At 49.6% G+C, this 27,828-nt stretch overlaps 2 long non-coding RNA genes across 3 annotated transcripts; one reads left to right on the top strand and one right to left on the bottom strand.

The window, feature by feature from the left end:
* Positions 1–1,409: 1,409 nt before the first annotated feature.
* Positions 1,410–5,680, bottom strand: LOC146401911 (uncharacterized). The gene is made up of 2 exons (XR_014809339.1): positions 3,211–5,680; positions 1,410–2,199 (listed from the first exon to the last, which is right to left on the bottom strand). It is a non-coding gene; the product is annotated as an uncharacterized LOC146401911 (long non-coding RNA).
* Positions 5,681–5,707: 27 nt separating this feature from the next.
* On the top strand, positions 5,708–12,271 carry LOC106504551 (uncharacterized). 2 transcript variants are annotated; one of them, XR_014809338.1, is made up of 4 exons: positions 5,708–5,846; positions 9,862–10,010; positions 10,173–10,359; positions 12,001–12,137. It is a non-coding gene; the product is annotated as an uncharacterized LOC106504551 (long non-coding RNA). The 2 variants fall into 2 exon arrangements; XR_001298113.3 differs by lacking the exon at positions 9,862–10,010 and having other exon boundaries at positions 5,709–5,846; positions 12,001–12,271.
* The last annotated feature ends 15,557 nt before the right edge of the window (positions 12,272–27,828 follow it).

Genomic DNA, 27,828 nt, shown 5'->3' with positions numbered 1-27,828 from the left:
TCCCAGGACAAATCCTGAAAACAGGTCTCCCTTTGTCTCCTCCCATCCCCCAGGAAGGCAGGCAAGGTGAGCAGGGGAGAAAATCGGCACTAACCTTGCATCTCATTCTCATTTCTTTGCAAAAGGAAAGCAGCGTTTCCTGAAAAATATTGTACAAAAGAATCTCTTGCCACAGGAAAAAAAAAAAATGCCATCATCTCTTTAGCAGAAAAAAATATATATATACAGGTCCTTAAATACCCAGCCATACTCTGCATATGGTCTGTTTAAATGCATTTTATTAAGATTTATACCATTTAATGATGGCTTAAAGAATCACTACATAAACAATACTATTTTAGTGTAAGAGGGTTGGAATATTTCTAATTCAAGCCAGTAAAAACTCACTCCTCGGTGGTTTATGAAACTTGAGTATGTTGATGTGGCAGCATTCAATTAATGTCAGGCCGTATGGATTTCAATCTGGCTTGAAATATATTTAAACAAATGAAGGAGATACAAATGTTGGCTCTTTGGCCAGCCCGAGCTGCAAAATCCATTTTCTATCCCGTTTATAATAAGACCTAATTTGAATGTAATTTATCTAAAGCACAATGTTTCCTAATTTTTACACGCAACCATTACTTACAGTTTAAGTAACAGTTATATCCGTGGGTCTTAGTGCCCTTAATTGAAAATGCATGTTATTAAAACGCAAGACTTAATCCTTCAAAAATAAAAGCATTATCCTAAAGAATAATTGAATACTCCGAGCAAGAAAGAACGGGGGTGGGAGGGGAGGTTTAAAAAAAAAAATGCAGAAAACCCCACCTCCCCTTTAAATACACCACGTCTCTCTTTTTACAGGGTATTAGAATTTATGTCGGGGTGAAATTAGCCACCTCGACCCGTTATTTTAATTCAGATTACCACCGCCTCTCATCCGACTGTCAGACTTGGCATCGGAGTTAAATCCGTCTGCCGAGGAGTGACATGTCAAGGGTGACAGTGACAAATTGTCACTAAGTGAGGAATAACACATGACAGGGCATGTGTCGGTAATGAGGCATATGCGTGCCAGGAGGCCCCGGGACGCGCGAGGCTGAGGGCGGAATGCTGCAAGCGTTTCTGATGCCACGCGGTCTCATTAGGGCTCGGCGCCTCCATGGATGGGGGTTCCGTCATTAAAATAAATAAATAATAAAACGCGCCTCAATGAACAACCCACGGACAAAGCGCTTTGCTGTTGGTGGTGGTGGTGGTGGTGTTTTTTTAAGGAAATCCAAATATTTGGGAATTTTTGTTTTCTAGGGCTTAAAATAAAATAGGAGCTTTCTTCGTGACCTCTTGGGCCACACCATGATGGGTTTCTTTACTTCTTCCTTCACCTCCACCAAGATCAAGGAAACCCGCACTCCAGAACAAAAGGATTCTACCTCAGCGTGTTTGTACAAATATTTCCATGAGCAGGGGGAGAGGCCAATTTCCCAAGCAGAGGCCATCACCCAGGGGTTTCACAAAAGCACCGAAAGAGCAGATTTCTTACTGGTCTTCAGTGCAAAGGACTGTATTTTGACCCCCAGCAAAATGCAAACTGTGAGAAGGAAAGGGAGAGAGGGAGCAGGTAAGAGGTGTCATTATGAAAAATTGGATCAAGAGGCCCCAAAAGTGGGAGGCATTAAGAAAAGAAGATAGAATCCCCTATTGTTTTGTTTCTTTTTGTTGTCATTGATTTCCCATTTGGCATCTCTGGGATTGTTTGTCCTAATCCCCAGTTTTTATAAGCAAGTCACAGGGATGCATAAAGAATGTTTAGTTGGATGGATGGACGGGGGATGGATAGATAGATGGACCGTTGAATGGATGGATGGGTGGATGGATGGGGGAATGGATGATGGGTGGGTGGATGGATGGGTGGATGGATGGGAGGGTGGGCATAGAGGTAAGACAAGAAGTAGTGAGTGCACACGTATGGCTGGTCAGCTCCTTGAAGGAATCAAATGTCCTGTGAGAGCATGGACTATCCCGGGTGCTGAATAACTAGTGGAGGGTTTCGGGTTGGGAGTGACATAGCCAGGTCCGCGTGGTGGAGAGATCGTTCTGGCTTCAGTGGCTTCAGCATGTGCAGTCAGCAGGTATAGGTGAGAACAGAGCAAGGTGACCAGAGAGGCGGCTGCAGCAGTCACCCAGGTGAGAAATGACAAAGCCCGGGATAAAGTACTGAAAGAGATCAGCAGAAGCAGACAGGAAAAAAAAAAAAAAAAAGTGGATGTTACAGAGAAATAATCAACAGGAACTGTTAACTGTTTCTTTCTTTTCTTTTTTGTCTTTTTAGGGCCACACCTGCGGCATATGGAAGTTCCCAGCCTAGGGGTCGAATCAGAGCTGCTGCTGCCAGCCTACGCCACAGCCACAGCCACGTGGGATCTGAGCCATGTCTGCGACCCATACCACAGCTCATGGCAATGCCAGATCCCTAACCCACTGAGCAAGGCCAGGGATCAAACCCACGTCCTCATGGATACAGTCGAGCTTGTTAACCGCTGAGCCACGATGGGAACTCCAACAGGTTGTATTTCTAACATGGAAATGGAAATCCTAGATGATTCCCAGGTTCCTGGTGGCATGGTGGAACCCGTGACCAGGGCAGCAGCACAGAAAAAGAGCAAATTTTATTTTATTTATTTATTTATTTATTTATTTTTTTGCCTTTTTGTCTTTTGTTGTTGTTGCTATTTCTTGGGCCGCTCCCACGGCATATGGAGGTTCCCAGGCTAGGGGTTGAATCGGAGCTGTAGCCACCGGCCTACGCCAGAGCCACAGCAACGCGGGATCCGAGCCGCGTCTGCGACCTACACCACAGCTCACGGCAACACCGGATCGTTAACCCACTGAGCAAGGGCAGGGACCGAACCCACAACCTCATGGTTCCTAGTCGGATTCGTTAACCACTGCACCACGACGGGAACTCCAAAAAGAGCAAATTTTAGAATGGAGAAATAAAGTGACCACTTGGTAAATGTTGAACTTTTAGTAAAAAAAAAAAAAAAAAAAAAAAAACTGGGTTGGGGAGTCCTGGTTGGGGAAACTGACGCTGCAAGAGTAGAGGAAAAAACTGTGACCAAAGACTATGTTTCCGCAAAATTGGAAAGGACCCAAGAGGCACTGTTTGCACACTTCTCTAGTCCACATTCTCTACATGCAAATCTACATTTTAAAGTGGGGTCTCACCTTGAAATCTGCTTTATTTTTCTCCGGAAAAATATCATACATCGTTTCCTTTCTCCTTTTTCTTTAATCGCATTTGTAATGGCTGCTTCAACGTATGTCATAAATAACCGAATAGATCCCCTCTTGTTGGGCGGTGAGATTATTTCTGGGTTTTCATGATTATAGACGGCCTCCTGTGATGTTTTGACTCTAATATAACGATCTTCTTTGCAAGGCTTCGCCAGAGCGCCACTGTGAAAAAAAGGAGAGAGGAGTGGTGTAGAAAGCCTGGATTCTGTCAGGGAGGGTGCTGGGGGCAGGGGGGTCCAGTGGTGAAAGGTGATTTAGGGATCAGACACCCTCTGGGGCGAGGGGAAGATGGAGACACCAGGCATTTTCTCCTTAGAATTCTGTCTGCACCCGCAGCTCCACCAATTCCAAGGAGCGTCTCTAAGAAACTTCTAGATAAACCATTTATTTAAAAGTCACTTGTGAGGGAGATCCAATTGTGGCTCAGCAGGTTAAGAACCCAACATCGTGTCTTCGAGGAGGCAGGTTCGATCCCTGGCCTCGCTCAGTGGGTTAAGGATCTGGCATTGCTGCGAGCTCCGCAGTAGGTCACAGATGTGGCTCGGATCTGGTGTTGCAGTGGCTGTGGTGTAGCAGGCAGCTGCAGGTGCATCTCGACCCTTAGCCTGGGAACTTCCATATTTCACAGGTGTGGCTGTCAAAAGAATAAAAAAGTCACGTGTGAAATCCAGTAACCAAATACTTAGGCATTGATCTCCCTGTGAATCAGGCCAGTCAAAGCAAACCCCCTAATGCATCATGACTGAACACAACCAAGGCCACTTTTTGCTGATGCAAACTATCACCCTGTCCATTGTGGGTCTGCAGGAAACTCTGTTTTGCACAGTCCCTCAGGGACCTAGGCTCACAGGGGCGCCACCATCCTGTAGTTTCACCATCTGGAACATTCTGCCTCTTCAGTCACCATGGTAGAGAGAGATTAGAGAATCCCACACGGGCTTTCCCCTGCTGGAAGTCACACGCATTGCTTCTGCTCACAGTCCCTGGGAACGAACAAGTCACATGGCTGGGCCTGCATCCGCCGTATCCCACTCTGTGATGTCCATAAAATGCCTGCTGTATCCGAGCAAAAGATGAGACACAGTCTACGTGTCCTTGGGTAGGAAACTGATTAAATTAATTTACACTCATCAATGGAATATATTTTAATCAGAGAAAAAGAGACAGTATCTATGCACCAATATGAAATAACCTCAAAATATATTATGAGGTTAAAAAAAAAACTAAAATGCAGAACAGAATGTCTGGAATGTGCCCATAGGTAGAAGGGAATATATACGGTTAATCGTACATGAATAAAAAATCTGACCTAGGAAGGTGGTAACATCGCTTGTCTTTGGGAAGAGGAGCCTGGCTGCTCCTCTTTCCTAGCTTTTGAATGGTGAGCCCTGTAAATGCATATGACCTAGTCACCAAATTCCTACATCATTTTGTAAAAACCCTCATTGAAATTGACCTTGAGTGCCTGCAGGAACGCACACCCCTGCAGGAACCAGGACAGGCACACAAGCCCGTCAGCACAGCCCAGCGTTACGCAGGAGCGCCGGGCTATTTTTCATGTGAAGTCACCGCACCGTGTCACGGCCCAAAGGAGGTCACTTGCTCCGAGCCGACTGTCCTGCGGGGGTCACTGCTCACTAGCCCTGCCTTCTGGCCTTGGGTTGGGGCTGCAGCCTTGATTCCATGTGTCACAGGGGATGCCAGGCTTTCGGCTCCAGCAAAGAGAACTGAACACCTGCCACCAGATATGGAGGCTTGAGGGGTCACAGACCTGGATGGATGCTGCCCCCCACCTCCACGCCCGGAGGCTGCTCGGCCCAGACCGTGGGAGTGCGCCCTTCACCACCACACCTCCTCCAAATCCAGACCTGGTCCCGGGAAGTCCAGAGGGGAGACAGCTCACTGGGAAGCTCACCCCTCCAGCCGAGACTTCTTCCCCAGCAGAGCCTCACGGCGGGATGACTGACAGCGGGCTTAGCCCCGCCCGCTGGGGGCGTGGCCTCGCCCTCCGCTCCGAGCAGGACTGGAACTGGTGCGTCTGGCCGTCTGGCCCGAGTTCAAGTGCGTGCGCTAACTCCCCCGCTCACTGCTTGGGGAGGAAGTGAAGGCTGGAAGAGCGACTCAGCAGCAGCGGGCCGAGGAGCAGGCAGACGCACGTGGCAGACCGGGGCCGCGTGAGAAGCCCTGGGACTCGTGCCGTGCCGTCGGCTTGCCAAACCCAGTCCTGGCAGGGGTGGGGTTCCCACCGAGAGAGAGGCCCTCGAAGGCGCGGGCCCACCTAATTAATTTCAAGTGTTTGGGGAAATCAGAGAAAAATTGCTGAAGACAAATCCCAGACCTCCCATTGGACAACTGCTCCCCCTGCTCATGGTCCCCTTAAGTCTAGTTCCCATGCAAATGCGGGCCTCCAGCCCCTCTCCTCGTGGGGAGGAGCGGGGGAGGGCGCTCGGTCCACCCTCCCTCCCTGCCCGAAGCGGCCCCTGGAGGAGGTCTCCCCGCTCCGGGCCTCAGACTGGAAGAGCACGGCGCCCCAGGCTGCCATTGTCCCCGTCCCCGGGGGCAAACAAGTGAGTTCCTGGGCTTCTCGCAGTGCGACTGGCTGGGGGGACAGGCTCCTCGGCCTGCGTGACGGCGGGGGTCCCGGCTCCGGGAGGCCGGTCCAGGAGCACAGGGCAGACACTGCATGCTGGGCACGGTCCTGGATCCTGGGGAAAGGACAGTGCGTGGGACAAAATGTTCCTCTGCCGTGCAACTGGCAGAGGACACGCGCCGCAGAAAACCAGTCAACAAGCAAGACTGATAAAGAGAAAATGACAAGCCTTAGTACAGGAAAGCCTGGAGTCACTGGAGGGGACACAGAGGAGGTGACGGGCCACAGCGGGGCAGGGTGGTGTGAGGAGAGGGGAGCCCGCAGGAGGAGGGGACCTCAGGGCAGAGGGAGGAGAGCGTGTGCACAGGTCCTAGATGAAAATGAGCCGGAATGTTCCAGAAACTGGGAAAAACAAAAACAGACGCCTGGGGCAGAGTGAGCCAGAAGAAGAGGGGAGCCGGAGAGGCTGGAGGGGGCTGGAGGAGGAGGGGGAGGTGCAGGGGTTTTAGCCCAGGGACAGCCCGGTCACCCTAGCAAAAGTGGGAAGAAGGAACTCAAGCCGCATTGAATTTAAAATTTCCAAAAAAATAAAATAAAATAAAATTTCCAGTCCCTCAAGTTCCTGTCGTGGCGCAGTGGTTAATGAATCCTACTAGGAACCATGAGGTTGCGGGTTCGATCCCTGGCCTCACTCGGGTTAAGGATCCGGTGTTGCCATGAGCTGTGGTGTAGGTCGCAGACGCAGCTCAGATCTGGGAACTGGTGTTGCTGTGGCTGTGGCGTAGGCCAGCGGCTATAGCTCCAATTAGACGCCTAGCCTGGGAACCTCCATATGCCACAGGTGCGGCCCTAAATAGGCAAAAGACAAAAATAAAAATAAAAAGTCCAGTCCTCAGAAATGAAAAAATAAAACAACGGACTGGGGGAAGATGTCAGCCATTCGCATGGCCAACCAAGGCGAAAAATTACGTATACAAAGAAGGTCTACAAATCAGTTTCAAAAAAAAAAATTTTTAAAGCTGGGAAGTTCCCTAGTGGCCCAACAAGTTCCCTGCAGCAGCCCGGGTCACTGCTGTGGTGAGGGTTCGATCCCTGGCCTGGGAACTTCCACATCCCGCAGGTATAGCCAAAAAAAAAGTTGGAAACAGTACAAAGGAAAGACTGTGAACGGGCTTTTCACAGAGGAAGAAATACTGACCATCCCCAAACATATAAAAAGATGTTCTGCCTTGCAAATAACAGAGATGCAGATTTGATGTCCATGGGTTCCAGAAGTTTCGCAGGGCCCAAAGGGGGCACTCATCCCATCAGGAAGCAGTTGTGGTTATTTAAGAATGATGGAGGATAATGTGAGAAAAAGAACGTGTGTATATGTATGACCGGGTCACGTTTCTGTATGGCAGAAATTGACAGAACACTGTAAACCAATCATAATGAAAAAATTTTTTAAAGAAACTTCTGGAGTTCCCGTTGTGGCACAGCAGAAACTAATCCGACCAGGAACCATAAAGTTGCGGGTTCGATCCCTGGCCTTGCTCAGTGCATTAAGGATCCTGCATTGCTGTGAGCTGTGGTGTAGGTCGAAGATGCGGCTCGGATCTGGCGTTTCTGTGGCCGTGGTGTAGACTGGCAGCTATAGCTCCAATTCGACTCCTAGCCTAGGAACCTCCATATGCTGTGGGTGTGGCCCTAAAAAGAAACTTCTGCACATAGAAAAGAATATAATCAGAATGTGTTTTTCAACTTATATGTATTATTTCTTTCGAATGGCTACTAAGACCTCAGAACATATATATATATCAGGTAATTTGGTTCTAATACTTAATAAACATAACTGGGAGGTATTTCCCTTGCTTGAGGGGCGTGTGAGAAATTCTGAGACACTAAGCTTGCCTTGAACTGAGAAAGTGTGGGGAGCTCTGGGTCAGAGAAGATGGGCTTTTCCGGAAAAAGGCTGTGAGTTTTTTCCCCCAGGTTCGTAGAAGGCAGGATTCCGTGGGTCAAGGAGAAGGTTCTGCTGGGGGCATGATGGGACACCCCACAGGTGTATTCCTGGGGGCCATTATAGACCCTCGAAGATCCCTGCAAGCTCCTTCCCCCCTCTTCAGGAGGGTGCAGACACAGTGCGACAAGGTCTGACGGGCTCAGAGGTAATGGCCCAGGCCCTATGTAGCAGACTGAATTTTAACCCCCCCGCCAAGCCAAGTCCTGATGCCCAGAATCTGTGAACAGGCCCTAACTTAGAAGTAGGGGTCTTCACAGCTGGAAGTGTGTTGAGACTCTCAATGTGAGCTCATCCTGGGTTTAGTGTGGACCCTAAATCCATCACTGGTGTCCGTATTTGAGAAAGACAGAGGGAGACTGGAGGCCCAGAGAGGCCCAGGGGAGACACAATTGGAGGACAGAGATTGGAGCGATGCCGCCACAAGCCAAGTCATGCTGGGCGCCTCCACTCCCCAAGGGCCCTCTGAGGCAGCGCAGCCCTGATGACCCCTTGATGGAGCCACTTCTGGCCCCAGACCTGGGAGAAAACAAATTCCCATTGTTTTAAGCCACCCCATTGTTGGTAACCTGTGTGGCAGCCCCAGGAAATTAACCTTGGCCAGTGCAGGGGGTCTGCCAACAGTGGACCTACCCGCCATCCAGAAGGGGGAGACAGGGCTTTGTTCAGAATTCAGGATGAGGCCATCGCATAGTAACTACCAGCAAACCAACCAACTGTGTCATGTACCATTAACAATTCTGACCTTGGCATAGTGACCTTGGCATTAGTGGCCTCCTGATGTGAGCTCACATTATTATTATTATTACTATTACTACTACTATTGCACAGCCTTCCTAGGCATATAAAAAGACAAAGAGCAGCAGGGAGGAGCCCTGTGCTGGTTCCCATTTCACCTCCACTGTTCTGTGCAGTGTGGTCATGGATCTGTCATTTCCCCCGCTGGCTGCCCATTGGCCCATGTATTGATGGCTTTGCAGAGAAATAATTTAGCAATTAAACCCTTAAAATCCATCTGCACAAGACCCTAGTATATGTTTGTAAGCCACAGACCACTCTGAGTCACATCACCATGGTGACGGCATCTCATCCTGGGGGAGGTGGGCGTGGTTCCTGGATGTATCAGTCAGCTAGGGCTGCTGTAACAAAGTACCACTCACTGAAGAGCTTAAACAGCCAAAACACATCATCTCACAGCTCTGGAGATCGGATGTCAGAGACCAAGGTGTCAGCAGCATTGGTTCTGTCCGAGGATGTGAGGGAAAAATCTGTCCTGCTTTTCTCCCAGCTTCTGGAAGCCTCAGGTCTGGTTCATAAATGGTTTTCTATGTCTCCATGCCGTTTTCCTTCTGTGGGTGTCTCTGCGTCCAAATTTCCCCTTTATATTAGGATTAGGGGACCCCCCCCAATGACATCATTTTAAGTCAATTGCCTCTATAATGAGTTTCTCCGAAAAGGTTTGCACTCTGAGACCTGGGGGAGGGGGTGGGTCAGGACATCAGTATCTCTTCTGGGGGCACACAGTTCAACCCGTGACACTGGAACAGCAACAGCAACAAGCTGGAGGGCATGGATCCTTCCAGGGAACAGCCAACATTATCACGGGGGAGGTGGGGGCCAGGGTAAAGAAGACTCAAGGGTGGCATTTGTCACATTGTCCTGATGAGAGGTCAAGTGCACAGCTGCACTGCCTGGCTTCATCCTTTACCCACGAACCCAGGCAATTTTCCTAAACCCTAGGAGCCCCAGTTCCTTTTTCTGCCATGAAAGAACTAAAGTTGTGGTCCCCATCCTAAAGGGAGGCTGTGAAAATCAAGAAGATGCGTCTAAACGCCCATTGCAGTGGGGCACCCTGGATGACCTGGAGCTGTTATTACTGTTTGTGTCCCCAGTTTCTGGCACATGCTAGGTGTTCCATTCGTGTGTAGGGAATAAGTGCAAGTGTCAGAATATAGAAATGTAAACCGACACGTTGGCATGATTTTTATAGGCTTAGAGACGACCGATCAGCTTCCTTGCAGATGGAATTAACCAACGTGGCTGGTGAATTGCAAAGATCGCCAGCGCTGGTGTGGGTTTTCACCAGGGACGTCTTCCGTAGGAGAAGGCGGCTCCAGATTTCTCCCACCGTGGAGACTGGTAAATGTTTTACACTTATTTACAAGGCAGAGCAATTATGTATAATTATTCCATAATGCAAACACATTATGAATACTTACAGCACCCCTTCCCCCCCTCCTCCTAAGGAATCTGGCTGAACTGTGTGTGGAAGAGATTTTGTGTAATTGAAATTTGGAACAGGTGTAGGAAGGAGAAAGCACCGTCCGGATGGAGCTGAAGGAAGCTGCAGTAAGGTCCTTTGTTAAAATTGGAAAGCAGTCCTGGGAAGGACGGGGGAAGGACTCTGCCGTGGAAGAAACCAGCAGAGGATCAAACACGATGGGCGGAGAAATGGAGCCCTCCATTGAAGAGGTCCCCACACCCCCAGGTACAGCACCGCCACTCCTAAAGTATCTCCATTCGCTCCCTGCTCCCTGGCCTGCCTTCCCGACTAGAAGGGGAGAATCTGGGGTCTTGCTCACCAGTGGGTCCTTGTAGTCTCAGTACCCCCAGGAGGGCAAGGCACACAGTAGGCACTCAATAAATGCCTGTTAAATAAGCGAGCGAGAAGTTCCCACTGTGGCTCAGCAGGTTAAGAACCCAACATAATTTCCATGAGGATACAGGTTTGATCTCTGGCCTCACTCGGTGGGTTAAGGATCTCGAGATGCTGTGAGCTGCTACACTGCAGATGCAGCTCAGATCCCATGTTGCTGTGGCTGTGGCTGTGGCATAAGGCCTCAGCTGCAGGTCTGATTTGACCCCTAGCCTGGGAACTTCCATATGCCACGGGTGTAGCTGAAAAAAAAAAAAAAATCGAGTGAATCAAAGAATACATCACTCCCTGAAGGGAAGGAACAGGGGCAAGGAATCCACATTAAGCGTGCACTTACTATGTGGCACAGTCACACCATCGTGTCCACTCTCATGACCCCTCTTGGGGGTGTGGGGGTTGACTCCCAGTGCCCAGGCGAGGCACGTGGGGCTCAGAACACTAAGATCACACAGGTACAAAGCTGTGGAGATGAGAGTCTCGCACAGGCCTGGGTTCTGTCCGCTGCCCCCCACCTGTCTCCTACATCGACACCTTGATAAAGGGGGCACGCTGTGTGGGTACCCAGAGCATCAGAAATCCCACACCTGTACAGCAGCGCCCTGATCAAAGGGGCCGGCAGACACAAAGCTCTTTTCATAAAAGGAAAGGGGATCCGAGTAGCCAGGGAGGCCATTCATCCGGGGAGCTCATTTTTCCGACAGCTGAGTGGGAACGTGAACTAATTGACCTAATTGAGCCTGAACTTTGACTTGGCCTAATTCTATGTGAGCGACCATAGTTTGCCATCTGTCCTGGGTCTGGTCCTCGGAGGACCTCCAGGGGCAGATCTCATCTCCCCTCGCTTGGCCTTGACATTCAAACCCTGTCTGTTCTCACTTAAGAAACAATAACACCATTCATGCCCCAGCCCTCACGGCTGGCTGGACAGTCGCCTGCCCTCCATCTGAGAGTCGGGTAAGGACGGTCACTTTAAAGTGAGTGAAGCCAATAAAAGCCCTCATAGACAGAGAACATTTTAATTAGGATGCGACAGAGGAAACCCATGCACCTTCGCCCTAAGTGTCAACTGGAGAAGCCCCATGGACAGAACATAGACTTGGGAGTCAAGGCTGTGATGGACCCCAGCTCTCTCTGTCCCGGCTGTGTGATCTTGGACAAGATACCTTACTTCTCTGTTCAGCAGCCTTAGCTATAAAAATAGCCCCTTCCCCATGGAGTTACAGAAGATTTAATTTAATGGGATAATGTATGTAAATCACCTCGGATCTGACACAGAATGAGCTTCTTACACAGTAGGTATTATTGTTAGCAGATGACTTAAGCTCTTAGCAAATGTGTCTTAAGCCAAAGAAGTCTCGGGAACACGCAGCAAATCTTTGTTGAAATAAGCTCTTTGCAGAACTCATACAGAAAGTCAGTTCATCATATGGTTATAAGAAAACTTCGAAGTCATTTGATCTGTTCACTTTACAGATGGAGAAACCAGGAGCCAGAAAAAAGGGCGGACCAAGGCCACCCAGTGGGACAATGGCAGAGCCAAGAATGGAACCCCAATCCCTGAGGTCTCCCTCTTTGCTTCCCCAGCTCTATGCATTGTGTATCAGTCACTGCTGCTGCATAACAAATATTCCTCCAAAGGCAGTGACTTAAAACAACCGCCAGCATTGAAACTGACACAGCACTGTAAACCAACTACACTTTAATACAAAAATTTTAAAAGATGAAATAAAACAACCACCACCACCATCATGTTCTTACCTGTATTCATTTGCTAGGCAGCCAGAACCAAATACCACAGACTGGGGGCCTTAGACAACAGTAATTTATTTTCCCATAGTTCTGGAGGCTGGAAGTCCAAGCTCAAGGTGTCAGAAGGTTTGGTTTGTCCTGGGGCCTCTCTGCTGGACTTGCAGACAGCCACCCCCTCACTGTGTCCCCCGATGGCCTTCCCCCTGTGCACCTACATCCCTGGTGTCTCTTCCTCTTCTTTTTAGGGCACCTGTCTGGCTGGAACGAGGGCCCCACCTTATGGCTTCATTTAACCCTGCTCGCTTCTTTAAAGTTCTCATCTCCAAATACGGAAGATTAGGGGTTAGAGCTGCAGCACCTGAGTTTGCAGGAGGGGGGCATGATTGAGCCCGCGGCAGGATCTCTCGCTGCTTCTGCAGGTCAGTTTGGGGGGCTCAGCAGTCTGCTAAGGGTTGCAGTCAGAGGGTGGCTGGGATGGAACAGCAGCCGGAGGGGGGCGGACAGAGCCTCTGGGGACGGGCAGGCATTTCTTTCTCTTATAGGCCCGGGGCTTTCCTGGATGGTCTTTCCATGAGGACTCGTTCGGCTTCCCCAGGCAGTGGGGCTGCTTCCCCAGCAGCGCAAGAATCCAACCCAAGTCATCTGCCGACAAGTGGGCAGAGGGACCATCAGGCGGGCATCACCCCTGCCTTCTTACGCTGGTCTCAAGGCACACGCTGTCCCGGATTGGAGAGTGTCCCCCAAATGCCTGTACACCCAGAACCTCCGCATTCCCTCTCTTTGGACGTAGGGTCTCTGCAGAGGCAATCAGTTAAAATGAGGTCCTGCGGAGGAGGGCGGGCCCTCGGTCCCATACGACGGTGTCCCTACAAGGACAAGGCGTCAGGCCCAGACCCAGAGCAGATCCAAAGGAAGGAGGCCCCCCCGGGATTAGAGCGGAAAATCCAAGAAGAGGCAGGAGCTGAGACTCAAGCCAGTTTTATTGACCAACAGACCGGCCAGGAGCTCTGAGAGGGAACTCAGGCTCCCCACTGCTGAGGGAGCAGTTAGTCAGGTAGGAAACGGGGTAGTTCCTATGTTAGCACAGGTTTGTTCTTGGGCTAAGTCGGCGTTCAAGGGTTAGGGGGAGCCGTCTCCTTGGGAGGCTGGGTAAGGGTTTGGGGTAGGGGGTGGGGGAAGTTGTAAAGACACATCCCAGGATAAATGACTGTTGAACTGGTCTCCAAAGCAGCTCATTGTTGAGGGTGGGATCAGCCTTCTAGACTCCAGGTCTCATCAGAGTCACGTCCCATTCCCCACCTACGGCTGGGAAGACAGACGCAGAGACCACAGCAGGTGCAGCCGCAAGGAATGCCGAGGACCAGCGGCCACCGCCCAAAACTACGGAGAGGCAGGAGGAGTCCCCCTAGGGCCTTTGGAGGGAGCACAGCCCTGCCGACCCCTGTGAACTGCGGGCTTCGTGGATAAACACAGGAGCATAGATTCCCATGGTTTTTTGTTTTTTGTTTTTGTCTTTTTGCTGTTTCTTGGGCGGCTCCCGCAGCATATGGAGGTTCCCAGGCTAGGGGGTGAATCAGAGCTGTAGCAACCGGCCTATGCCACAGCCACAGCAACGAAGGATCCGAGCCGCGTCTGCAACCTACACCACAGCTCAGGGCAATGCCGGATCCTTAACCCACTGAGCAAGGGCAGGGACTGAACCCTCAACCTCATGGTTCCTAGTCAGATTCGTTAACCACAGCACCACGACGGGAACTCTTAAATTCCCATGGTTTTAAGTCACCCAGTTTGGGGACTTGTCATGGCAGCCCCAGAAAACGAAGGCACAGGCCCACTCCGTTTCAAAGGGAAGATTCCAGTCTGCAGGGAAAGTGGCAAAGTTCTAGAAGAGCACAGGAGATCTCGCGGGGACCACCTGGGAGCACTACCTTCTGCCATAAACTCTGCGCCAATTGCAAGGGGGACCTTAAGTCCCAGGCCTCCAGAAACCTCCCGAGCCCAGCCAAGCTCTCTGGTGTGGACGGACCACCTCCATCCTGGGGAGCTCCCGACGATACCTGACCTGGGGCAGGAGGGGAGGCTGGCGGGGGTGCGTGGAGAAGCTGGGTGGGGGGCGGGGGGATGGCCTCTGGACCAGCAGGAAGCAAAGTAGACTCAAGTGCCCCCTCCCGTAAGAAGCAGCACAAGGATGGAGGAAGTCAGTCTGCTCACACCCCACGTTTCTGTAACGGCTCCTCTCCAAGCTCAGCAGCGCCCCGACCCAAGCCAAAAGGCCAGACGTCACGTCCACCTGCCCCACAATATCCCTTCATCCCCCTGAAGCTGTTTTCCTCCTATTTAACCCCCCCCCTGCTTTGGGCCACTGTAATATGCAGTACAATGTATTTTTTTCTGGGAAGAACAGCTTTTTTCTCAGTCTGACAAAGCACCTTCCACTTAAACTCACCCTTAACCACAGTTTCACTTCGAGTCAGTATTATGTAGAGTGTTATTCATTACTTTTTATTATTTCCAGCAATATGTTTTCTATCAATGCGCATCTTTTGTAACTTTTTTAAAAACACGATTGAATTCTTCTCTCCTGCCGTATTGCTGGAGAACATGCATGTCTTTGACTTCTTGGGGAAAAAAAGCAAAATGGAATTGAATCAAGGCTCTTTTTCCTGGGCCCGTCCTCGGGATTTACCGAGACCCCCCCCCCCCCCCGGCCCGCTTCCTCCACCTGCCTAACAAAAACAGATGCTGTGGGGCCACAGGGCAGGGCGCATCTTCCTGGTTGTCCCACGCTTTGGGCCACGCAAGCACGAGTCTGAGAGGAATTTGCTGGCTCTGGACACACACCCCCATCGGAGGACCGGCCTGCTCTGGTCAAGGGAGCAGTTACAAGCCTTGACAAGCGTAAGCAGGGGGCGAGGGGGACTGATGCCCAAGAGATGGTTCTGATACAGGGGGGTGAGTATTAAATTATGTGCAAGTTCAAAGCCAGGGAGGCTTCTTGGAAGAAGTGATCTTTGAGCTGGTTGGAAAGAAGAGCGACGGCAGCTTGCTCACCAAGGGACATTGATGGAGCATGAACACCAAACTCAGAGGACTGGGCCAGGGTTGCCCTTGTACCACGGCCCTGAGGAGAGATACACAAGGACTCGCTTGGGTCTGTCTACCTTTAATTTTCTCTTTAGGGCCGCACCCGCAGCACATGGCAGTTCCTGGGCTAGGGGTCGAATAGGAGCTGCAGATGCCAACCTACAACACAGCCACAGCCACACTGGATCCCAGCTGCAGCTGTGACCTACACTGCAGCTCACGGCAACACCAGATCCTTAACCCACTGAGCAAGGCCAGGGATTGAACCCACATCCTCACGACACTATGTTAGAGTCTTAACCTACCGAGCCACAGAGGGAACTCTAGGTCTGTCTCCCTTTAAACCCTGGTCCTTCCTGCTATATCCCAATACCCTGCAGATATTCGAGGTAAAATAACCACTGTGGCACAGATACCATCAAAAGGGAAGCAGGCTGAGTGGGGGGAGATGGACTTCAAACATCTCCCTGTAACTGGAGTTCAAGGCAGAGGGGAGAGAGGGGGGTAGGGGGCAGGGGCCCTGTTCAAGTGCTGACAAGTCTATCCTGACCCCTGTACAGAAAATGCAGCCACACCCCCATCCTGGCAAGGCCATTCCATTTCCAGCCAAGGTTCAGGATAAATCCTAGCTCACACCTGCAATTGCTCACCAGTCAGGCAGCTTCACTTTGCTTTTGGCCGTTGTCTCCATCCAACACCATGAACATCTCATATTCATGTCACGGCTTGTGGTAGCTGCTTTCCTGAGGCACTGGACTGGTCCCCAGAGGGTCTGAGCAGGGCTGGGACATGCTCAGATCTGCAGGAGTGGGTGATGGCTAGGAGCCAAGCTGCCAGGGTGTGACTCCTATCTGCAATAAGCCAGCCCTGTAATTTTGCACAGGTCACTGAATCTTAGCTTCTTCAGGTGCAAAACTGGGATGAAAACAATACATCTTTCATAGTGTTTTGTGAGCAAGGAATGAGTTAATACACGTGAGGATCAAAGCACTGCCCAGCACTTAGTAAATGCTATAGAAGTGTTGGCCATGTATCAGTCAGTGTTTGCTGTGTAACAAATCCAAAAAGATTAGTGACTTCAAATGGCAAAATCATTTATTTAATGCATGATTCTGTCCTTTGGCAATTTGGATGGACCTCAACTACAAGGTTCTTCTGCTGACCTGGCTGGGCTCACTGGTGTGTGTGCTGGTGATCCGTGACCTCACTCCCATGTCTTTCACAAGGGGCCCTGGGCGTGTGTCTCTCTCATCTTCCCACAGGCTGTCTCAGGCTTTTTCACATAATTGCAGCCATGAGGTTCCCCAAAGCAGCAAGAGAATCAAGCCCGAAGCAAAGCACTTTCCAAGCCTCTGTTTGTATCATTTTGCTAATATCCTACTGGCCAAAGCATGTCCCATAGCCACCCCAGCTTCAAGGAGTAGAGAGAGACTTCACCTCTTGATGGAAAGGGAAGAATTTGTGGCTGTTTTTGCGATCGACCACTGCCCCTATTTTTTTCAGAAATGCCAAAGTCCTCTAAAGAGAACACAGAAAGCCTTTACCAAAGGCCAGATTTGATGGAAGCCCAGGAGTCCTTCTGGGCTTGAGAAGTGGGAAAGCAGCCTCCGCTACCTCTTAATCCTACTTCCCAAGCCTCCGTCATGAAAAACCAGTTATTCTGAGTGGCAAGTGTGCTAATGCCAGAACTTGATTTCTGCTCTGTCTCAAATGGTCCTAAACTTTGGGGGATCGGGATGGGGATGTGGGGTGGGGGTGGGGATGGAGGTGGGGAATAGGGGTGGAGCTGGGGCTCAGAGAGACCCCCTTTCAGGGGGTGGAGCCGCTGCACAGTCCGAGCTGTCAAAGCCCCCTCTCACTTAGTGCCTTCTCAAACAATAATTTGAAATCAACGAATTCTGCGCTAACATACTCCTCCCCCATGATTACTGAGCTCTAGACATGGAGAAACAGACATTTCTCAGCTGCGCCTCCATCAGCGATTGCCATTATTGCATAATTGGGGATATCCAAAGCAACAGAGGGCCTGGAGCTGCCAGGACCAAGCTCCCGCTCAAAGAACACCCTGAGTTCAGCAGCTGGGTGTCGGGAAATGTGGGTAATCGAGACTAAAGACTGTTCTTCGGAGCTTTCTAATTTTCTGCAGTTAGTTCCTTTCCATTCTGCAGTGGGGTCCTTCTGGTAATTGACTTTCAAATACTACTCATTACACACCGCACTTAAACGGGAGTGTTTCTGGCAGAGCTGAGAGGCACAACTGATCTAGAGGTGGGTTTCATTTGGGGAGCCAGCTCTGCATATCTGGGGCACCCTCCAACAGTGCTCAAGAAACATGAGCCCAAGAGATACCGTCACACAACCGTCTGTGTATAGAAGTCATGGCATCGAGTTCCTGCTGTGGCTCAGTGGGTTAAAACCCAACACAGTGTCTGTGAGGATGTGGATTAGATCCCTGGCCTCGCTCAGTGGGTTAAGGATCTGGCGTTGCCCCAAGCTGAGACATAGGGGCAGCTTGGATGCAGTGCTGCTGTGGCTGTGGTATAGGCTGGCAGCTGGAGCTCGGATTCAACCCCTAGTCCAGGAACTTTCATATGCCACAGGTACGGTCCTAAAAAGAAAAAAAAAAAAAAAGAAGTCATGGCATAATCTGCTGGGGTGGATTGCAGCCACGCACCTGATCACAGAATCCCCACATCTTTTCTCTCACTTTACAAGATCCAGTGAGTTTAGAAGGACAAATGATAAATGGAGGAAACGGAGGCTCATTGAAGTGGGACTAGCCCTTCCCCGTGCATTTTATTGCACATCTACTGTATGCCAAGCACTGGAAATACAGACATGGATAAGGTACAAGTTTCACAGCCTGGAGGCAGGGTGAGGAGAGACCCAGAAATCAAATCATAGTGATGCAGTGGAAAAGCCTGCATGACAGATATTTGTACAGATGCAAAGTGAGGCAGAGAGGGAAGTAACTGGTGGAAGAGATAAAAGTCAAATTGAATATTGAAGGATGTCTCGGACTGAGCCTGGTGGAGAGGGGGTTAAAGTACCCCCGCTGGAGCAGCAAACAAATGTGCTGCCTATTGCAGGGAAGGAGGAAATTCCAAGACTCGCATGCCAAGGGCATGCCAGGGTGGACTGACCTCAGGTCCCTGGATGACTTTCTCGTTTTGGTGGGCGTATGCACCTGACTGTTTTGCAAATATATACTTCCGAGCTTGCCCCCATGATGCCCCCATGGGAAGGCGCATGCTCACTCACTGGGGCTGTCATCACCCCAGTCTTGTTTAGATTCTTATTTTAGAATTGCCACTGGAGTCCATTTGTCAGCCACATGTCGGGTTTGCTTTTCTAGCAATACTATGTTTTTGATCGCAAGTGCTACATTCCTCAGCGCAACTATCCATTGTGGTGCGAGATTTGGCTCCAAAGAATTTGGAACTGTCTCCAGGCATTAACTCTAGCCTTGAAAGTTGAGGATGGCCTCTGCTCTGGGCATGCTCAAAGAAACATGCTCTTGTAGAAAGAGGCACCTCAGTTTGCTGCCTTTATCACCTCTGCCCGAGGAAAGGGCCTGCCATCTGATCAGCCAGCCAGCCGCCAGGACACTGATTAGGCTACTCTGCCCGGGGTGCCTGGCACCTGCAGCTCGGGAACCCTGAGTGTCCATATGGCACTGGTCCTTCATTTAGAGGGATTATTACAGCCCCACCCCCTGTCTCCACCCCTCACCTTGGAAGACCAGCCACTTAGTCACGCTTATCTAAAGAAGCTCACTTTCTTTCTTTTGTTTTTTAAGTCATATGAGTAATTTAATTACAATATGCAGTTCTTTTTTTATTAAAAAGTAAATTTATTATTTTAAAGAAGATTGGGGTTTTTTTATAGTTTAACTTTTTTTGTCTATTTTTTTTATTACTCAAATGAATTTATCACATCTGTAGTTGTGTAATGATCATAACAATCTGATTTCACAAGATTTCCATCCCACAGCCCAAGCACATTCCCTCCCACCCCCCAAACTGTCTCCTCCAGAGACCATAAGTTTCTCAATGCCTGTGAGTCAGCATCTGTTCTGCAAAGAAGTTCAGTCTGTCCTTTTTTCAGATTCCACATGTCAGTGAAAGCATTTGATGTTGGTGTCTCATTGGATGGCTGACTTCACTTAGCATGATAATTTCTAGGTCCATCCATGTTTGTAAAAAGGCTGGTATTTCGTTCTTTTTAATGGCTGCATAATATTCCATTGTGTATATGTACCACACCTTCTTGATCCACTCCTCTGTCGATGGGCATTTAGGTTGTTTACATGTCTTGGCTATTGTAAATAGCGCTGCAATGAACATCGGAGTACATGTGTCTTTGCGAGTCGTGGTTTTCTCTGGATAGATGCCCAGGAGTGGGATTGCTGGAGAAACAAGCTCACTTTCACTTCTGATTCTTGTAGTTCAAGATCAGCCAGTGGAGCCTAAGACTTCAAGATTTGGATTGGGGTTAACAGCAGGCTCTGCTTATCTTGATAAGACAAAATACTTACTAAGACACAAACAATATGGAATGTTTGTTTCTAAACGTCTGCAGAGTTGTGCTGTATAATGAAAGCCCCACCTTGAATGTGGACCATGCCAGGGAGGGTAGCAAGGCATTTTCCACTAAAACTGTTGGCAAAATCTTTTTCAAGGGTACACGATTCTGAATCCAGATAGATGAACCCACAGCCAGTTTCTAGACCAGCGTGCCAGTGACAAGATTCCTCTCTCTCTGTCATCAAGCATGGGGGCGCCTCCACCCATTCAGGCTGTAGTGCAAGCCCCCAGCCCAGAACCATCACCTCAAGGAGGACACTGCCGTGCTAGGACGCCCACCTCGGCTCTTGGAATTACATGCTGTGAACTATTGAAAATAAAACCACGGGACCACAGAGGGCATCTGACAGAAGGACTGGCATTTCCAGGCTGGGAATTCCAGATTGAGGTGCCTGGGTGGGGTCTGAGGTTCCCGCTCCTGAGGGCAACGGGGGCAGCTGGCTGCCCTGCTTTCCACGGATGCTGACGAGCTGGGTGACACCGTCACTCACCAAGAAAAGTTCACTTCCCAAAATACCACACGCTGCAGGTAAAGGAAAGAAAGGTCAGAACGGTTTTGGTGTGCCCGCGTTATAAACCATCTCGTACATAAAAATTGCCTAATTACTGGGAAGATATGGAAGAACACATATTATTCTGAGCAGCTGACCCTCAGGGCTGTGCAGGAGGGGAGTGCATCTCAGGATGCTTAGAACTTCAGACTCCCTCCGGCTGCAGAGAAAATACCAAAATTCTTTATGCCCCCACCCCCGCCGCATTGTTACATAGCAATCTCTGTACAAGTAGCATGAAAACATCATATACATATGAATCTTTTGTATTCATTTCATACTTAAATAATGTGACTAATCATTGCTCTTTACTCTTTGCTCTTGGATTTTCATCACGAAGATTCAAAAGGTATAAATTTCATCCATTAGGTTTGGAGGCATGCATAGCATGTTATTTGAATGAATTACATTTTGTTGACGTCGGGCTATTTCAATCGGATTTGAACTAAGAAGGGTGAACATGATGTCTGCCATCCCTTTTTATTTTGCTGGGATCCAAGCTCCCTGTACCCTAAACTCGGCAAATAGGGGCCCTTTATCATTCAATGGTCAAATAAATACCTGCTGAAGCAATACAATTCTTTTTTAAAAAAATAACTCCATGGGAGTTCCCACTGTGGCACAGCAGAAACGAGGCCAACTAGTATCCATGAGGATGCAGGTTCAATCACGGCCTTGCTTGGTGGGTTGGGGATCTGGCCTTGCTATGAGCTGTGGGGTAGGATGCAGACATGGCTTGGACCCTGCATGGCTGTGGCTATGGCATAGGCTGGCAGCTGCAGCTCCAATTCAACCTCTAGCCTGGGAACTTCCAAAGGCCATGGGTGTGGCCCTAAAAAAGCAAAAATAAATATATAAATACATAAAATAACTTCATCATTCATTGATCCCACCAAAAAGTCATTTATTCAGTGTCTCTGGTATTCTAGACATTGGGCATCAAGGATTAAGTCTTCAGATACGTCTCGCTGCAGTATTTTGGTGAGGTTTTTTTGGAAAAAGACAATATAATAATGGGTTCAGGGATGGCTTCGTGGAGGAAAGGAGGCCAGACTCTGAAAGAATTAAGAGGAATTAGGTGATTGCAAAAGGGCTTTGGGGGCAGCAGGAGTGCTCCGTATGCAAAGACACCGAGGTCTGATGGAGCAGCTCGTTTGAAGAAACTGCCAGCCCTTTAAGACGCGTGACATCCTCATGAACTGTGAGTGGCAAGCCCTTTATTTCCAATTAGCTTTTCTGCGCAATAAATAGAACTCCTCCTCGAGTCTTCCTTCCTTTTCCCCTAAGGGTATGATTGCGAATCAGTGTCAAAAGTCTGCACCATTTTTTAGGAAATAGCCACCATTAGAGAGGATACACATGCCCGGGTGGCGGAGATTCCTAGGGAGATGGACGGAGATTCCTAGGGAGATGGACGGAAGTTAGAGAAAGGAGGGAGGAGGCGCTTGGAAGATGGTCTGGTGGATCAGGGATCCAGGAGCCACAGGAAAAATGGCAGGTGCAAAATCAGCCATGAAAAGGGGCTGGGTTCTGCAGTCCCATCTCTCTGTATGCATCTGTGAATACACACATGCGCATGCACACACACGCACACGCACACGTCTAGGGGTCATCTGGGATGGCTCTTGGGTCACTTTTCAGGTGGAAGGTTGATCAGACCAGCAACAGTGACTGCGTGCCAGGGGAAGAAACCCCAGACATGCGGGCTCCTCTGGCAGAAAGGAGCCCTTGCAGAGAGGAGAGCAGAGGCTGAGCTGTACACGTGCCAGGAATCACCAAGCGTCTAGTCACAGAATCAAGGGCATCCCCCCAGATCCCACCTGTCCCCTCAGGAGCAAAAGTGTCTGCAGCTGACATGGAGAACAGACTTGTGGCTGCCAAGGTGGGGGTGGGGGGGTAGGGAGTGGGATGGGCTGAGAGTTTGAGGTTAGTAGATGCCAACTCTTACACGTAGAACAGATCAGCAATGAGGTCCTACTGCACAGCACAGGGAACTGTATCCAGTCTCTTGGGATAGAACACGATGGAAGATAATATGAGAAAAAGAATGTAGGTACATGTATGGCTGGGTCCCTGAGTTGTGCAGTGGAATTAGATGCAACGTTGTAAATCAACTATACTTTAATTTTAAAAAATTTGAAAAAAATGTCTGTGGCTGGTGGAGGGGGGGAGGAGAACACTTGCCCTCTGAGCACTTCCGGAAGTGTTAACCCTTTGTGAGGTCCCCCCATCCCACCCCCTAACACAGGTGGCACCATGCAAATACTGGCTTTCCATTCACTGGCACCTTGAGAGAACTTTGGACTATTTTCCTAATTTCTAACATTCCCATTTTCCCCCCAGAAAAGGGAAGTATACCAACCAGAACACTTCTGAAAAGTCGATCTAACCAAGGGAAATTCCTTTCAAATGCATCCATCATGCTGACACACCAGTTCTCCCATTCAACCCATCTCAGTTGCTGGTGAGTGCAGGTGAGGCTGGCTGCTGTGCGTATCCAGGGACAGAGGGAGGGCCTGGGTCCCGTGCAAAGAAACTCACCATCCCTGGTGGGGAGAAGAGACTTCACACAGGAAATAGCAGCCCAGTAGGGGGCAGCCACGAGCCTGAATGTGAGCTGAACGGAAGCCGCGTTCACCAGACCGTTCCTGATTGTTCATTGGACCACTGGTTCATCCATCTCTCCATTATCCGGTGTCTGCCAAGCACCTTCCACGTGCCATGAACCGTGGGGAATGCCAGGGAGAAGCAGAGGCAGAGGGCTTCTAGCCGATGAGGAGCAAGGTCTTACACCGAGAAGACCCTCAGCTCGGGGCTTGGGAGGGCTGTTTAACCTCCTCCCTCTGCCTCCCCGTTTCCTTCACTTCCCATCGTGAGCTCCTCTTCCCAGCTCTCATCCAGTCCTGTCGGGGCAGCAGCTGGGAATCGGCCCCCTGTGTGTGTGTCTGGGTGTGGGGGGAGATTTACACCAGGAAAACTGGCAAACTGCGGATCAGGACTCCTCCCTACTGGAAGCTGCCATTAAAGCTGTCCCTGCGGTGCACCGTCAGGTCCCAGATACTCAGCGAACTGCCTGCACCAAGACCCCATTCAGCTCAGGGTGCCCTTCCCGGAGACCTGGTTTGAGATGCCAGGTGACCTTAGGTGGGGCAGCTCTGCACACCAATCCGGTCTGGATCCTGGGATGCCAGGCCCGTCCCCTGATCACACTGAGTCTTCTTTCCACTTCTCAAATGCGAGGCTCAGCCTGGACGGGTGTGTTTGGGGCTGTTACGTGGAGCACATGATGCCCACGTGTCTGCAAGAGGGAGGAAAGGACAGCGAAGCCCTGCGCCTCCTGGGCCCCAAGCCCCAGGGTCCCTTCTATAAAATGGGGACCAGTCCCACCAGTTGTTACGAGGAACAGAGGCAGCCGGTGCCCAGTGTGGGCCATCTCTCTGCACATGAACAAAAAGCCTCCAAGCACTGGATCCTTTACTCTCCCAGAACCTAGTGGCCCAAAAAGAAGCCAAGCCCACAGCATGGAAATGGTAACCAACCAATCCAAATGCAAGATTTTATTATTTTTCTTTCCCTTTTAGGGCCACACCTGTGGCATATGGAAGTTCCCCAGCTAGGGGTCAAATTGGAGCTGCAGCTACAGGCCTACACCACAGCCACCGTAATACCAGGTTTGAGCTGTGTCTGGGACCTACACTGCAGCTTGGGGCAACACCGGATCCCTACCCCACTGAGCGAAACCAGGGATCAAACTGGAACCCTCACGAATACTTGTTGGTAGCCTCGTCTGCAACCTACACTGAAGTTTGCAGCAACACTGGATCCTTCACCCACTGAGCCACGACAAGAATTCCCAAGTGCAAGATTTTTGACTCACAGTTTTTCTTCGCTGTTGCTGCTGTAAACAAGACAGAGAATTCTAGAAGAGGATTTTAGTGGGCAAATATTTAAATTAAACCACCTCTTTAGAACCACTCCATTTTGCTTCCCACCATCTGGCAAATGGCTAGTGCCCTGGTAAGTTCCGCCTTGGATTTTGGCACCACACTGGCTTCATGGAAAGGATGAGTTTGGCCCCCATCTACCTGCGTCCAGCTCCAGTTGAGAGTTCATTGTGACCTTGGAGCATGTTTGCTGCTGTGGTTCTCCCCTTGGGGCGGGGCATGGAGAGGATTGCTAGGAACCCAATGCCTTTCTAGGAAGCAGATGAAGGCTGTTTGCCCCTCTCATTCTTCCATGCACCTGCTGATTCCCAAGTGATGTGCTCAGGAATATGGCCTGGGACAGCGCTTCCACGTGGCTCTCTGGCAATGCAATTTCCTGAGTCCTGGCTCACATTGCTTCAAAATTAGCAGCAGTCCCTTTTCAAGTGCAGTTTAGCATATAAAACACAGGACATTTGAACTTCAGAATCATGGATTTGGGATAAGCATATCCCAGGCAATAATGGGGAGGGTGTTTTGTTTTGTTTTTGTCTTTTTGTCAATTTAGGGCCGCACGGGTGGCATGTGGAAGTTCCCAGGCTAGGGGTCTAATTGGATCTGTAGCCAGCGGCCTACACCACAGCCACAACAACACCAGATCCAAGCCACATCTGCGACCTACACCACAGCTCATGGCAACACTGGATCCTTAACCCATGGAGCAAGGCCAGGGATTGAATCTGCATTCTCATGGATATGAGTCGGGTTCATTAACCACTGAGTCATGAGGGAACTCCTGGGGCGGTATTTATACGAAGAAGTTATGTGTTATCTGAAATTCAAATGTAACTGGGCATCGTATAATTTATCTGGTAGCCCTAAGGTTATTTTCAGAAATGAAAGAGAGAGAGAGGAGTCGGTGAGGTTGAACGTGATGGAGCTGCAGGTGGTTTTTGCATTCTGAGTACGGAAGATGGGTCCCTCGTACGTGGTGGCTGGTGGGGGACCACCCCTGAGAGCTTTCTCATGACATGAACTCAGAGCTTCCTGGCTTAGGAGCGTCCTGAATGCCAGAGGCTTTGCTGGAGTCATGGGGAGAAAGCGGAAAAAGGCCTGATGCGGTGCAGGGAGCTTAAAGGGAGATGGCGCAGTACAGGGAAGTGACTGACAGCTCTCTAGGCCCCGAGGGATCCAGCCGCCCTCAGGAGGCAGCCAACGCCTGACCTTTGGAAACTTCAGAGATTGTTCAAAATTATTGTTGTGGTATTCTTACATTAGAGCCCCCCCTTGTAATAATCATAAAAACAGTATTTTATTAATATTAATTTATTGAGTGCTTACTATGTGCCAGGCACTCTCCCATTCCATCTTCAGAGCAATCTTGTAACAAGGCTGCTATGATTTTCTAGGAATCTGATGCTTAGAAGAGGTCAAAGGACCTTAACTGAGTCACACAGTTAATGAGTGTGGACAATGGGACATGAGCCCACACTCGTCCGGCTCCCAAACCACCCTTTCTGCTGCCACCCCTGGCCCTCGCAGCCCCCCAGATATCTTCAACCCTGACTATATCAGCTAGTGTGGGCCAGGTCATACTGCAGTAACAAACACTTCTAAAACCTCACTAGCTTAAAAAAAAAAAAAAATCTCAGGGCTTGGAGTTGCTGATGTAGCTCAGGAGGTCAAGGACCTGACATTGTCTCTGCTAGGATGTGGGTCTGATCCCTAACGTCGCTCAGTAGGTTAAGGATCTGGTGTTGCTGCAAGCTGAGGAGTAGGTCACAGATGCAGCTTGGATCTAGTGCTGTTGCAGATACGCATAGGTTGCAGCTGCAGCTCCGATTTGACCCCTGGCCTGGAAGCTTCCATATGTGGCAGGTGCAGCCCTAAGAAGAAGAGAAAATCAGAGCGATTAGTTCCCACGTCCCGTGACCCAGGCTGTGGGAAAGAGACCTGAGAATCTTTGGTGATCCTGACCCCGGCGAACGGCTTTCACAGCTATGCAGCAGGAAGTAAAAACTAACAATTAGTTCTTGGTGTCAGATCATGACCTAAACGGTAACACTGGAAGGGATGAGACGGACAGGACCCTTCGTCTTGCTAAAATAAAAATTTTAAAATAAAATTTTCTTTCTCTTCACTGCTGGGAAAGTATATATACAATGAAGAAAGCAAGGAAGGAAGGTGGGAGAGAGGGACAAAAGGGACAGAAAACTTTAAAAAATGGGGACAAGAAAAAGATTTAGGTTAGCATCGTCTGCCTAAATATCCAAATCCAGAACATGGCGTCATATTGACATTTGAAGATTCGCCCATTTTGGGTGGCTGGCATTTTCTACTTTTTCCACGATTACTAAAAAATCGCAGTGTTTCTACTGCCACACATCTGCACACTCTAGGGTGCAGGGCGTCCGCCCTTAGATTCCTGGATTCATCTGCTGTGTATGGCTGTTCCTCCTGACTCCACACGTTTCCTGAGCTTTCAGCATCCCTTAAAGAAGGTTTTATTTTTGGGGTGTGTGGGGGTGGGGGCGGCCACACCTGCAGCATATGGAAGTTCCCAGGTTAGGGGTCAAACCAGAGCTGCAGCTGCTGGCCTACACCACAGTCACAGCAACGTGGGATCCGACACCCCAGCCCACAGCAACACTGGATCCTTATCCCACTGAGCCAAGCCAGGGACCAAACTCCTGTCCTCGTGGATACTAGTCGGATTCACTACTGCTGAACTACAATGGGGACTCTAAGAAGTATTTTAATAGCTCTGCTTATCCCTTCATCCGACAACATTTGCACAGTGCCTGGCAGACAGCAGGTACTCCATGACCTAGCAGAGCAGAGGAAGCCCCTGGAGGGCTCCCCTGAAAATCACAGCAACCCAGGTTTCTTGGGGAGCTGGAGACAGAGACACAGACCTGCAAACAAGGCAGTTTACGTGAACTCTAGCCTTCCTTCCCCACTCAAACCCTAAACGTTTTAAAATCATCTCTATAAGCAGTGAGATCCTGCTGTACAGCACTGGGACTATATTTAGTCACTTATGATAGAGCACGATAATGTGAGAAAAAGAATGATATATGTATATGTGTGTGTGACTGGGTCATCTTACTGTATAGTAGAAAATTGACAGAACACTGTAAACCAGCTATAATGGAAAAAATAAAAATCATTTAAAAAATAAAAAAATAAAGTCACCTCTAAAAAAATGTTTAAGGGTAAAATGAAGGAAATCTCTCAAAAACTTGAATGAAAAAACAGAGAACAGGAAAGAGTTTCAACAAGTACCTGCTCAGAGGTCCAAAACCAGAAACAAAGAAACGAGAGGGAAGGAAAGCATCAAAGGAGAAGGATTGTTTCTGGGAACTGAGAAACCAAGCCCTCTGGTCGGGAGGGGCTGTGGAGTTCAAG

Source organism: Sus scrofa, chromosome 7 (assembly GCF_054392235.1).
Source record: "Sus scrofa isolate SSC_HxYL_T2T_F1_AM1 chromosome 7, Sscrofa_HxYL_maternal_Yorkshire_Landrace_v2.0, whole genome shotgun sequence".
Classification (NCBI taxonomy): domain Eukaryota; kingdom Metazoa; phylum Chordata; class Mammalia; order Artiodactyla; family Suidae; genus Sus; species Sus scrofa.
This window is presented reverse-complemented; position numbering and strand designations above follow the sequence as displayed.